Genomic DNA, 13,477 nt, shown 5'->3' with positions numbered 1-13,477 from the left:
CACAACAAGCAGTGGAAAATTCTTAAAGAGATGAGAATACCAGACCACCTGACCTGCCTCCTGAGAAACCTGTATGCAGGTCAAGAAGCAACAGTTAGAACTGGACATGGAACAACAGACTGGTTCCAAATCGGAAAAGGAACACATCAAAGCTGTATTTTGTCACCCTGCTTGTTTAACTTATATGCAGAGTACATCATGAGAAATGCTGGACTGGATGAAGCACAAGCTGGAATCAAGATTGCCGGGACAAGTATCAATAACCTCAGATATGCAGATGACACCACCCTTATGGCAGAAGGTGAAGAAGAACTAAAGAGCCTCTTGATGAAAGTGAAAGAGGAGAGTGAAAAAGTTGGCTTAAAGCTCAACATTCAGAAAACTAAGATCATGGCATCTGGTCCCATCACTTCATGGCAAATAGATGGGGAAACAATAGAAACAGTGAGACACTTTATTATTTTGGACACCAAAATCACTGCAGATGGTGACTGCAGCCATGAAATTAAAAGACACTTGCTCCTTGGAAGAAAAGTTATGACCAACCTCGACAGCATATTAAAAAGCAGAGAGAGACATTACTTTGCCAACAAAGGTCCATCTAGTTTAGGCTCTGGTTTTTCCAGTAGTCATATATGGATGTAAGAGTTGTACTATCAAGAAAACTGAGTGCCGAAGAATTGATGCTTTTGAACTGTGGTGTTGGAGAAGACTCTTGAGAGTCCCTTGGACTGCAAGGAGATCCAACCAGTCCATCCTGAAAGGAATCAATCCTGAATACTCATTGGAAGGACTGATGTTGAAGCTGAAACTCCAATACTTTGGCCACTTGATGCAAAGAACTGACTCATTTGAAAAGACCCTGATGCTGGGAAAGTTTGAAGGTGGGAGGAGAAGGGGACGATAGAGGATGAGATGGTTGGATGGCATCATCGTCTCAATGGACATGGGTTTGAGTAGGTTCCAGGTGTTGGTGATGGACAGGGAAGCCTGGCATGCTGCAGTCCATGGGGTTACAAAGAGTTGGATATGACTGAGCGACTGAACTATAACTAACTATAAATTCTTGACTCAGATGACTTAGTGAATTACTGTTGGAGCTGTTATTTTCATACCAGGAAATTTCCAGGTTAGAAATTCCATATGCAGAATTGGCAATTATATGTTTATTTGAATACACAATGATGGGATTACAGTGCCACTGTCAGAAATATTTTCTGGTGCCTTAAAGGTTGGCACTAAACACTTAAAAATCTGACAGTTAACAAGTAATGATGTAATTGGTTAGTGTTTCTAGCACTTATTGTACCTGTATGAACAACAAAATAAGAACAAAGGTAATTTCTTCTAGGATCCATTATTTACTTCCTTTCCTCTAAAGGTAAATGCTGTACTAGAAGAGTAATTTAGAAAAAAACCTTTTATGAACAAAACATGCCACATTTCAGCTTCTTAACTCATAACAGCATCTGCATTTCCAAAGGTATAATTTGTCAATCATGACAAAATCACCATATTGCCATCTAATATAGCAAAAAGGTAAACATCGTTGCCAGAGCCATCCTGTACATAGTGCAGGGTGTTCCATGTGCTGGGGTTTGGAAATCAGACAGACCTTGGCTTCTTGCCTAGTTTCTCCTTCTTGCTGTGTGAAACAGCCAAGTGACTCAGGGTCCTTTGGTCTTAGGTGTACAAATTTAAAAATGGTGATAAAAACATGTCAGCCCTAAGGTGTGGCTCAGATGGTAAAGAATCTGGCTGCAATGAGGGAGACCTGGGTTCGATCCTTGGGTCCTGAAGATCCCCTGGAGAAGGAAATGGCAACCCACTCCAGTATTTTTGCCTGGGAAATCCCATGGACGGAGGAACCTGGTGGGCCCCAGTCCATGGGGTGGCAGGGAGTCCGACACGACTGGGTGACTGACACACACACAAAAGCATTTATCTCCCAAGGTTGCTGTGATGGTTAAATAAACTGTTGTAGAATATACTGTTTGGTACAGCATAAGTACTTAATCCCCTAGAGGAAGAAATGACAACCCACTCTAGTATTCTTGCCTGGGAAATTCCGTGGACAGAGCAGCCTGGCGGGTTACGGTCCATGCGGTCGCAGAGTTGGATATGACTTAGCACACACACACAAGCACTTAATACTATTACTATTATTATTACAAGTGTAGTATTTTATATTTTTATACTTTATACACTACTTTCATATAAGGTCTCTCATTTGAGATAATTAGCTCCTGGATGACAACACAGCTTTTATCACAGAACTATGTACAAGCATCTAATAAGCATGATTGCTACTGGATTTGTTCAAATGAAAAAGCAGCATATTCCCCTTGCTTTGATGTAAGATCACAATTTATGAAAAGTAATATTTTTTACTCAAATTGTTCCTGACTTTAAACCATTTAAAGGTACAATTTCATTCATTTGTCCTTGTGAGGCTTTATTCCACAAACTGCCTATTACCCCACTTTATAAATGAGGAAGAGAAATGTGAAATAATTTTCCTAAGGTGAAAGGCCAATCAGCTCTATAACCAACCATCATTTGATGATGAAATGTTTGAAATATGTTGTTATCTTCTTGTCTGGCTCTTGATAAATACTGAAATTTTCAAATCTAGTTGAGGAGCATCTGAATACACAGGAGTGAAAAGCAGGCTAAAAGAGAGTGGTGGTGTGACGTTTTGGTAGCGACCCTGCCATCCAGTCTTGGCCATTTCTGCCTTTAATCTTCTCAGTAATCAGCAAGTGTTAAGTCCATTTTAAAACTACCCTGTAACCTCCAACCTTAAGAAAATGAAGAGAATTTTTTTTAATGAGAGTTCTTGCAAACACATTTCACCCAAACGTTGAGAGTTTTTTTCCTCTCTTGATCTGGATGGAGTTAAGTTCTTGCCAGAAGGAAGCAGAGTGGCATGACCAGTATGAACTGGACTGGGAATAACCTGGCAGACACCTTGCTTTAGGGAGTATTTCTAGCGGTGGATGACAGTTGTTGCAATTCTTTTATACCCAAACACGCTAGTGACAGTGGTGGCCAGTTTACTCAACAAACATGTCTAGCTAACTGACAAATTTTGTTTTTTTCCTGGGGACAAAATGTTCTAAGAGTCTTATGGGAAAAGAGGGCAGACATGGAGACTTTATTATTTCATTCTGATTTATGCTTGTTGTTATTTATGAATGGCTTCCATTTAATTAGGTGTTTTTTAAATTTAAAACAGTGTTTGTGACTCTAATAACTCCCAAAGCACAAACTTGGGACATTAACTATTGTGGGGGGGGGTGGGTGTTCAAAAAGTCTTTGAATCACAAAGCTGTAATTGATTGTTTAGCACATGAAAGAATTATTTATTGTTTTACAGGATAATTATGGAAACATGAAAAAACAGCTTCCACTGCTAAGTAAAACCCAACTTCCGTTTTTCAGAATTACAAGTTTTATTGTAAAAAATTTTAACCCAATGAACATATTTGCTTTAGATCTATGAGTTAAGGTAAGTCAGAAGGGGGTCTTTTCATTTGGGTGTTTAACCAGGAAACTTATTTTGAAAAGGAAAAAATAAAACTAATTTTAAATTTCTTGTTTCTTTGCAGATAGTTTCCAAACCTGAAGGCACAAGGGAGGATAAAAGTAAATGGAAAGGGACATTAAGGAGTCAGTGGTCATAGGAAAGATAGCACACCGAACAGTGTCGTCAGTAAATTACTATAACCCCAGGACACTCACACCCTTGAAAAAAGCGCATGGCAAATAATGCTTTTATGGGTATACTTAATAATTTTCTCCCATGATAAAAATTAAAACCAAAGTGTTTCATGGAGTCATTCTGAGATAATCTTTGAAATATTATCAAAAAGGATCTGGTCTCTTTTATACTTCAGGGGGGAAAATGTTCACATTTTAGAATAGCATTCTGTGATTATTTTTAATGGGAAAATAAAATATAGGTGACTTCTCCAGGGATCAATATCCTCTTTTCTCCATTCTTGGTGTTTTGCAGGCTGATTAATTTGCAGAGGTTGAGTTTGATTGCCGCTGAAGTAGAAAGCATTATAGATTCTCTGTTATTCTTCAAGCCACTTGGCTAAAGTCTACGGTTCTGTCTCTATGTATTTATCTACCTTTCCACATGGCGCTTAGCACTGGAGCTTTGGGCCTCTCCTAAACATATTGTGAAAATCTATTGTCCTGAATTCTCAAGTCTTGCTGTGAATAGGTAACTATCCCCCCACCCCCACCCAAGATAGCTGTTCTGTGAGGTAAAGGTAAATGAGCCAGACAGAAACAGGCATTTATAAAACAGCTTTGTGTGTCTATAAAGAATGTATCCAGCTAAATTTTGAAAGCAAAAAGGGGAGGCTCTGAAGGTCATAAAATTTATATAAATCATATAGCAATTAAAGAAATAATGACTGAAATAAAACTTGTTCAACATCTAATGTGTGGTATTTTTACATGGTTGAATGGAAGAATTCAGTATTTTCTTTTTTTTTTTTTTTTAGAATTCAGTATTTTCAACACTCATGGTATACTGTCTTGGTTATGGTTATTGGTTATTAATCAATCCTGGATAAATTTTTTTTTCAGTTTCTAATGAACAGTTAATTGAGTAAACTATATCATTAATCTTCTTTAAATCACCTCTTTTCAAATGTTTGAAACAAAGCATAAACAAAGCAAAAAGCAATGTTTTTTGATAGGTCAATTCTTTAATCAAATATTTCTCTGTATTTCAAATATTTCAGCATTAACAATGGAATTATTGTAAATTGTTTGACTTTAAGTATAGATATTCTCAAAGTTGCATAAAAACGTGTGTTGGAAAAAAACTAGGTAACATTTGTATAGCTAGCTCCAAAGGTTAATTTGGTTTAAATACAAACTGAGTCAGGTATTATAAAAGCCTTTCAATATATTTGATCTATTTTTTGGGAATGTGATGATAAGTTATTGTACAGCTTGTTAGAGTGACTGTCAGAATACATTAAAAATACAAACTACATAAAGTCATGCCCTTTAGAAGGAAAACTCAGGCGTAAGTTAAATGTATTTCTTATGCAGATAGAGATTTATGCTTTAATAATTATGGTGATGTTTAAATAATGAAAAATGGAAAGTTCTTCAATTTTGGTAGTTGTTGAAAATGTTAATTCATTATATTTTCTGAAACATATAAAGAAAGCATTAAATACTTTAATATAGAGTCTACACATAAAATAATCTGAATTCTTTCCTAGAAGCAAATCTAGAATCAAATTGGTGAATCAACACCATTATTGCCACTGCAAACAGCTACTTAAGAAATCTGCTCCCAATTAACCTTATAGACAAATGAAAAACCATCTTCTAAAAACAGACACATTTATTTCTGTAAATATGTAAATTCCTCAGCATTTCTACAATGTTGAAATAAACTGTTTTCAATCTGTATTTATAGATTAGAGTTGGGAGCAATTTCTCTGTCCTTTACAAACAGCCTTGACTGCCTACTCTGAGTTCAAAACTGCCTTAAAATGTGTAATTTTTTGTATACAAAAGGCATTCTAAAATTGTATTATGCAGTTATTGTGCTAAAAGAATGACCCTTGCAATGCTTTGTTTACTGAATGTCAAATTTTCATTTGTATTACAGCTGTGTACCACAGCAGTTTCGGTTTTGTATGAAGGGCAACTAATGCACAAACAGTCAAACCACAGAGCAGTAATTAGTCTGGAAAAGATCAAAGTGTGCTCTTCTAAATCCAGCCAATTTGCTCTGGGTGTGCAAAACCAATAGTCTTTCTTTTGCTAAGGTCTCTTATTAATTTTTGCTTTCGTTTGCTGCAGAGCAGCTGCTTTACTGTCAATCCAACATCCTGCTTAAAAAAAAATCCATTTTGATGCCACAAATGCAATTTCAATGGGTTTAGGAATAATAACCAGCTTTTTTTTCCTATCCCACTTCTAGGAGATAGAAACTTGAAAGTTTTCAGCATCTGTAAAGTGAAAGAAAGCAACAGAAGGCATAGCACTGTTTGGATTCGTTGCTCTAGAAAAAGCTGAAGATGAATGATCTGTAAATATTTCTGCTTTTAGTGCTTTTAACTAGCTCTGTTCTTATCTGCTGCTTGCCTCTCCTTTTAGTATGAGTTTTTCTTATCCTTTTATAGTCACATTATGGTTTTTTAATGGAGATGTTGAATGATCCAAATTATTAACTAAATTGATGATGGCAGGAAAAAAAATTAATTGAATGGTTTACATCTCTTGGAAAGCAAACACTAAAATCAGGAGTATCACTTGCTGTTTTCTTGATGTAATTATTATTATTTTTGACTGAGTATGGAAGTGGTCATTGCAAATGATAAATAAACTTTATTAGAGGAGGTGATTCAAACTTGTAAAGATGAAAAAGTACAATATCATCACTTAAAAAATGAAGTATAATCCTGGAGAATATACTTTACGTGTAGTGCATGCATTTCTCCCCTTCTCCATTTCTGTCATTTTGCTTATAATAGTCTCTCTGGCAGAAAGTAGGGAGAAAAAAGCTGGTCAGTTTATTGATTCCTATTAATATGGCAGCTTTTCTGTAATTGTTACCTTAAACTCTGCTCAAATATTTTCTTTCATCTCTCTCTCTCTATATATATATACATATATATATAATATATTTCTTAGTAAATTTCTTTACCCAAGCAATGGATAGGAACATGTATTAGTTGAGTAAGTCTGTTTTTATGTGTTTACTGTCTCAACAATTTTCCTGACTTCACAACACTTAAACAAACCACTTAAATTTTATTCTGAGTTATAGTCCACTCCAAATATATGCCAACTATTTGTTTTAGTGTCAATATAACCAGACACTGAAATACAGCACCCCCAAACCAAAAAGTGTAATGATACAGAGAATTTGCATAATGAAAAGAAGCATAATAATTCAATCTTGTTTACAATAATTGATTCACAAACAAATGTGTCATGTCCATGAAATGAACAGATAGGTTTATTCTGGAAGTATTTTCAACTGAACAAAAATTTAGTGCTTTTGAAAAATAACAAAATAATCATACAGAGAAGTTATCTCTTTCTTCACACAGTATGTACAAATCAGGCACTAACTACTGATTTTACTCTGAACTAAACATGACATACTAAATTAACTTCAGCTTCAGAGCCCTTATCCTTTTATTATAATATTTGGTGTCTTATTAAAATTTGTCATTACCCAGGTGACTCAATGGTAAAGAATCCTCCTGCCAACGCAGGAGATGCAGGAGACATGGGTTCAATCCCTGGGTCAGGAAGATCCCCTGGAGGAAGAAATGTCAACCCACTCCAGCATTCTTGCCTGGAGAATTCCATGGACAGAGGAACCTGGTGGGATACAGTCCATGGAGTCGCAAAGAGTCAGACATGACTTAGTGGCTGGGCATGCACGCACGCTATAGTCCTTATGATGCATTCCATTCTTTTTCCACTCATCATTTTTGGAGGGGCCAACTCTGAGGATAATATGTGATAGGAATACATCTATGCTAGACATGAATTAAATATATTTAACCTATGTTTACAGCTGCTATTATAGAGTCTTTACCTGAATCTCTTAAAAGACAAATTGAAACATGACATTAGGCAGATAAAGTAGTCTCAGGGAATGTGTACAAAATCTGGGCTGAGATTTTTTTGTTGTTGAGGTTTGATTGGTACACAGCATTGTATGTTTCAGGTTTACAGCATAATGATTTGATATTTGTATATACTGTGAATTGTTCACAATAATAAGTCTGTTTGACATTCATCACCATACATAATTACAGAATTTTTTTTCTTGTGATAAGAACTTTTAAGATCTATTCTTTTAGCAACTTTCACATACCCAGTACAATATGGACTGAGATTTTTTTTAAAAGATACTGAGGAGAAAGAGGCTCTAGAAAATTTAACAGACTTTCTTCCCAGAAAAAGAAGAAAAGCTAATTTATAAACTGTAAATTGGTAGTCACTATCGATTTGTATTAAATTGTCAAGAGAGTGGTTTGTGAATTCTTACAAAAGTAATTGCCATTGGCCAATGTAGTAAGGCAAGACAAAGATGTAAAAAATGTTAAGGACAAAAAAGAAAGACACAGAAGACTTAAAACAACCAGCAGAGTATTAAAACAAATGGAAGAGTTCAATGAGGTGCTGGATAGCAGACCAACGATAACAACAACAAAAACATCAACAGAGTTCTTTTATATTTGCACTGGTCAGTTAAAAAATAATGGAAATTGTGCCTTTCATTATAGCAACAAAACTTGAAATATCTAGAAAGTGATCTAACAAAATGTAGAAAATACTTGTAGAAAAATATTAAAATTCTATGAAAAGGCCCAAAGAAACTTTTGTCTAATATGACCACAGCTTTTATTTATTCATTTATTTTTAATTATTTGGTCATGTTGCATGGCATCTTGGTTCCCTGGTCAGGGATCAAACCTGGGCCCATGGCAGTGAAAGCACCGGGTCTTCATCACTGGACCACCAGGGAAGCCCTGATCATAGCTTTTAGAAAAGAGTTTGAGACATGGTAGACACTGAAGAAATATTTGTTGAATTAATGAATGAATCTGAATAAATGAAGAGCTACATCATTGTCATCAGCGGGAAAGTAAAGGTTGTAGAGCCCTTAATTCTTTCTTTTTCCAGTGCAGTTCCAATATGGTAGAGGGAAGCTTTAAGGAGAATAAGTGGGATTGGAAATGTGGTATAAGGGAGAGAAACAGCAACAATGGGCTTCCCTGGTGACACAGTGGTAAAGAACCTGCATAGTAATGAGGAGACGTGGATTTGACCCCTGGGTGGGGAAGATTCCCTGGAGAAGGAAATGACAACCCACTCCAGTATTCTTGCCTGGGAAATTCAATGGATGGAGGAGCCTAGTGGGCTACAGTCCATGGGGTCACAAAGAGTCAGACACAACTTAGTGACTAAGCATGCACACAACAGCATCAACAACATAAATTAAAATAGCAGCTGGGCAGATACTGATGATAATAGGATACCATGAACCAATCAACTCAGTAACAGGTGCCTGAGAGCCAGGAGGAGCAAAATGAAATAATACAATTTTCAATTAATAGAAGCTAGCAAGTGGTGAAATAAAATTGGAGATTCTGTCTGATGGGCTTGATAGTTGTCACTATCCAAACGGCACTTGATGAGTCAGTTGATGGATTGTCTTGAACAAAATGAAATAGGATAAGCACAAGGGGGAAGCCTTGTTCTTAAGTCCAAAGACTCAATGACAAAAACACAGTATAAGAGAAATGCCTTAACGATACCACATGTAAAAAATTTAAGAGTTTAGTTAATTTTAAGCTCAGTTTGAATTAACAGGATGAAATAACTGACCCTTCTCCTTCCCCAAATAAAGCAAAACAATCATTTTTAGGCCACATTAATCAAGAAATAAAGTGTAATCATGTAGCCAGAAAGATAAAGAACATTACAGCATACTAACACATATATATGGAATTTAGAAAGATGGTAACGATAACCCTATATGCAAAACAGAAAAAGAGACACAGAAATACAGAACAGACTTTTGAACTCTGTGGGAGAAGGTGAGGGTGGGATGTTTCAAAAGAACAGCATGTATACTATCTATGGTGAAACAGATCACCAGCCCAGGTGGGATGCATGAGACAAGTGCTCGGGCCTGGTGCACTGGGAAGACCCAGAGGAATCGGGTGGAGAGGGAGGTGGGAGGGGGGATCGGGATGGGGAATAAGTGTAAATCTATGGCTGATTCATATCAATGTATGACAAAACCCACTGAAATGTTGTGAAGTAATTAGCCTCCAACTAGTAAAAAAATTAAAAAAAAAAAAAAAGTGTAATCATGTAAGCTGAAACTCTTAACTCTGTTAGCCCAGCCTTCTGATATCAATACTTACCTCTTAGCAATTCAGATTCAACAGATACATGAGCTTTCTCTCCTAAATCTGCTGTTCTCTTGATATTTCTTGTCTGGGAGGGCCTGTCTTCATAAGTACTCCACTACCAGTGAAATTACTTATGCCCTTAACGATGGAGTCAAGTCATCCTTATTTCAGATCTTTTCCTTATCCCCACATACACTTGGTTTTCCGTGTTTTGTTTTTTTTATGTTAGCCATTGTTCATCTCTCTCTCCCTTGTTATCATGTTGTTTTAGGCCTAACTACTCTGTTTAGTTGTGGACAAAGTCATGTCCAACTCTTTTGTGACCTCATGGACTGTAGCCCGCCGGGCTCCTCTGTTCTCCATCCTACTCAACTCTCAGTTTCCTAGCTTGCCAGTCTCCAAACTTGCATGACTAGCTACACAGTTTCTAGGGTATGCATTCTTAAAACGCAAATATGATCTTATTTCTCAACTGTAAACACTTCCATAGGTTTTCATTCTTGCTTCTCATTACCTGTGCTCTATCCATAACAGTATTTGGAGCATTCATATCCAATACAAGTATAAATGTACATATATAAATATTTATTTTGTACATGATAAAACATACACAAATTTTAAAAAATGAGGTACTCTAAGAATTTAACTCATTCAAAATATCATTTATTAATAGAACATTTATATTTAAATAGGCTTTGTTAATTTTTAAAAACTTGACTTAAATTTTCTTTTGATACAGTGATTCGTGATTCAGTTTTTGGGGTTTTTTTTCATGCTTGCTTTTGATTGCCGCAGTGGCTAACACAGGGTACTTCAAAAACAAAAACAAATAGAAATGCATCATTGGCTATGATTAAAGCAGTTTGTATTTTTCAGTCCCATACAACAATTATCCAGCCTTTTTTTAAAATTTGAGTAATACATTTCCAACTTCCATAATTTCAATCAGTTGTTCTTGTGAACTAACTAAAAGGCGTTACATTTTAATGTTTTTTTTTTTTTAACCAAAAGAGCTCCCATGAAATCCTTTATTTACAAAATTTGAGAATGTTAGGAAATCATTTTTGTGCTCTTAAGTGTGCAGGTGTGAGAACAACACTTTCACATTGTTTTTGCTAATGAAATTGCATAATAATAGAAATGGTGCCATTTCAAATATGCTCTGTCCATACATGTTTCTTTTGAAAAATGGTTTCTTTCTTACTCATGGCTAAACTCTCATCTTTGTTCTGAAAGGACAGATTAAGTCTATTTATTTATTAAGGACAATTTTTCTGCAGCAGTTTTAAATTTATAACGAAATTGAGAGGAAAGTCCAGATATTCTCCATATACCCACCTATATAGTGCCTCCTCGATTATCAACATCATTCACCAGAATGGTACACTTTTGACCAAAAATGAACATTTTTGACATTAAAATTGAACATTTCGACATCATAATAACCCAAAGTCCGTGGTTTACCTTAGGGTTCACTTTTGATGCTATATATTCTATGGGTTTTGACAAACGTATAATGATATATATCCATGCTAATACCTTCAGAGTATTTTCAGTGCCCTAAAAATCTTCGTTCTGTCTATTATTCTCTCTTCTGTCCTCCACTCTGGGAAATCCCTGATGCTTTTATTGTCTCCATAGTTTTACCTTTTTCAGAATGTCATATAGTTGAACTAATACAATATATAGGCTTTTCATTTTGGCCTCTTTCATTTAGTATTATAGTAAGTCATCCACATATGAATTGAACCTTCAAGTTGTGAACTTTCAAAGCTGTGAACGTGCGTTCACATGTCCAGTCATGTAAGTTAGTTTGTGTGTTTGGTTTATATTGTAATATGTGTTCATTGTCTACAAGTAGAGCAGGAAACGGCAAAGGGATTTTCTCTGTTTGAGGAGGCACTGTTGGTTTTTGAGCCACAAGACCCGGATGTAGAACTGTACACAAAGTTTACAGTTGGTGTTGTCAGTGTTTCACCGTTTGGCCAGTATAATTGGTGTGTAGTGTTATCTCATTATTGTTTTATGTTTCTCATGGTTTGCATTTTCGTGATGACATGTGATGGGGAGCATCTTTTCATATGTTCATTTTCCATCTATATATCTTCGGTGGTGAGGTGTGTATTCAGATCCCACTTTTCAATTGAGTTGCTTGTTTTCTTGCTGAGTTTTAAGAGTTCTTTGTATATTTTCAATAACAGTCCTTTATCAGATGGTGTCTTTTTTAAGTACTGTCTCCCAGTCTGTGACTTGTCTTCTAATTCTCTTGATGTTGTCCATTGCAGAGCAGAAGTTTTAAATTCTAAAGAAGTCCAGCTTATCAATTGTTTCTTTCATGGATCATGTCTCTGGTGTTGTATCTGAAAAGACATCATCATACCAAAGGTCATCTAGGTTTGCTCCTATTATCTTCTAGGAATTTTACAGTATTTTGTTTTACATTTAGGTCTATGATCCATTTTGAGTTAATTTTTGTGAAAGGTGTTGGCCTGTGTCTAGATTAATTTTTTTTTTGCATGTAGATTTCCAGTTGTTTCAGCACAATTAGTTTAAAATATAATCTTTACTCCATTGTTTTACCTGTGCTCCTTTGTCAAAGACCAATTATCTTTGTATGTGTCTATTTCTGGGTTCTCTATTCTGTCCATTGATCTATTTGTTTATTCTTTTGCCGGTGCCACACTGTCTTGATTAGTAGTTTTACAGTAAGTCTTGAAGTTTAGTGTCATCGGTCCTGTAACTCTGTTCTCCAAAACTGTGTTGGCTAGCCTGGGCCTTTTACCTCTCCATAAAAACTTCAAAATTAGTTTGTCAACATCCATGAAATAACTTGCTGGGATTTTGATTGGTGTTTGTTTACTTTAAGAAAATCTAGGTGGTATGCTAATGACAATCTATTCTCATCATAGAAAAGGTAAGCAAATTTTGGACATTTATTAGTAAAAGGAAAATGTGCAACTCATCTTTATATGTCAAAGTTCCTTTTACATCCTTTGCTGTGAGATAAACGTCTGCTAACATCAGATTTGCATGATAACTTTTCACCTCATTAAAAGGTGATTTCAAATTATTTTAAAGATATGGGCTACATTTTAAAGGATTTGTTTTTGTAAAATTAATGCCATCAGCAAAATATTCATCTGGATTCATCATTTTTGTACCCAAATTTGCCTTTAATGATTCAGATAATGAACATTTTCCATTTGTCTTAAGATTTCCTTTTTTTTTTTTTTTCTTTTAGTCAAAATTTGTATTTCTACTCAGTATTCCTTAATGTAGCCTTTTGAAGAGAGGTCAGTACTGCTAATGAGAACATATATTCTCCACTACACTTCACTGTATTGGCTTGCAAAAAAGTTCTTCACATATTTTATTATTGACACAGTGGCTAACAAACATTAAAAATAGAAACTTGTTAGAAATATCTATAGTTTATCCAATAGTTTAGTGAATTTTCTAGTACTTATCTCTTCAAATATTTAGCTCTTTATCTATCTATTTACCATTTTAACTAGTCACCATCTTAGGCTGGGTTCCCAAAGAAGCTG

The 13,477-nt window shown here is 35.4% G+C and overlaps 1 long non-coding RNA gene across 1 annotated transcript; it reads left to right on the top strand.

Annotated features, from left to right (window-relative positions):
- Positions 1-946: 946 nt before the first annotated feature.
- On the top strand, positions 947-4,303 carry LOC122419714. The gene is made up of 3 exons (XR_006262964.1): positions 947-1,129; positions 3,380-3,511; positions 3,612-4,303. It is a non-coding gene; the product is annotated as an uncharacterized LOC122419714 (long non-coding RNA).
- The last annotated feature ends 9,174 nt before the right edge of the window (positions 4,304-13,477 follow it).

This window comes from Cervus canadensis, chromosome 17 (assembly GCF_019320065.1).
Source record: "Cervus canadensis isolate Bull #8, Minnesota chromosome 17, ASM1932006v1, whole genome shotgun sequence".
Classification (NCBI taxonomy): Eukaryota; Metazoa; Chordata; class Mammalia; order Artiodactyla; family Cervidae; genus Cervus; species Cervus canadensis.
The sequence above is the reverse complement of the archived record's forward strand: the minus strand, read 5'-3'. Positions and strand labels throughout refer to the sequence as shown.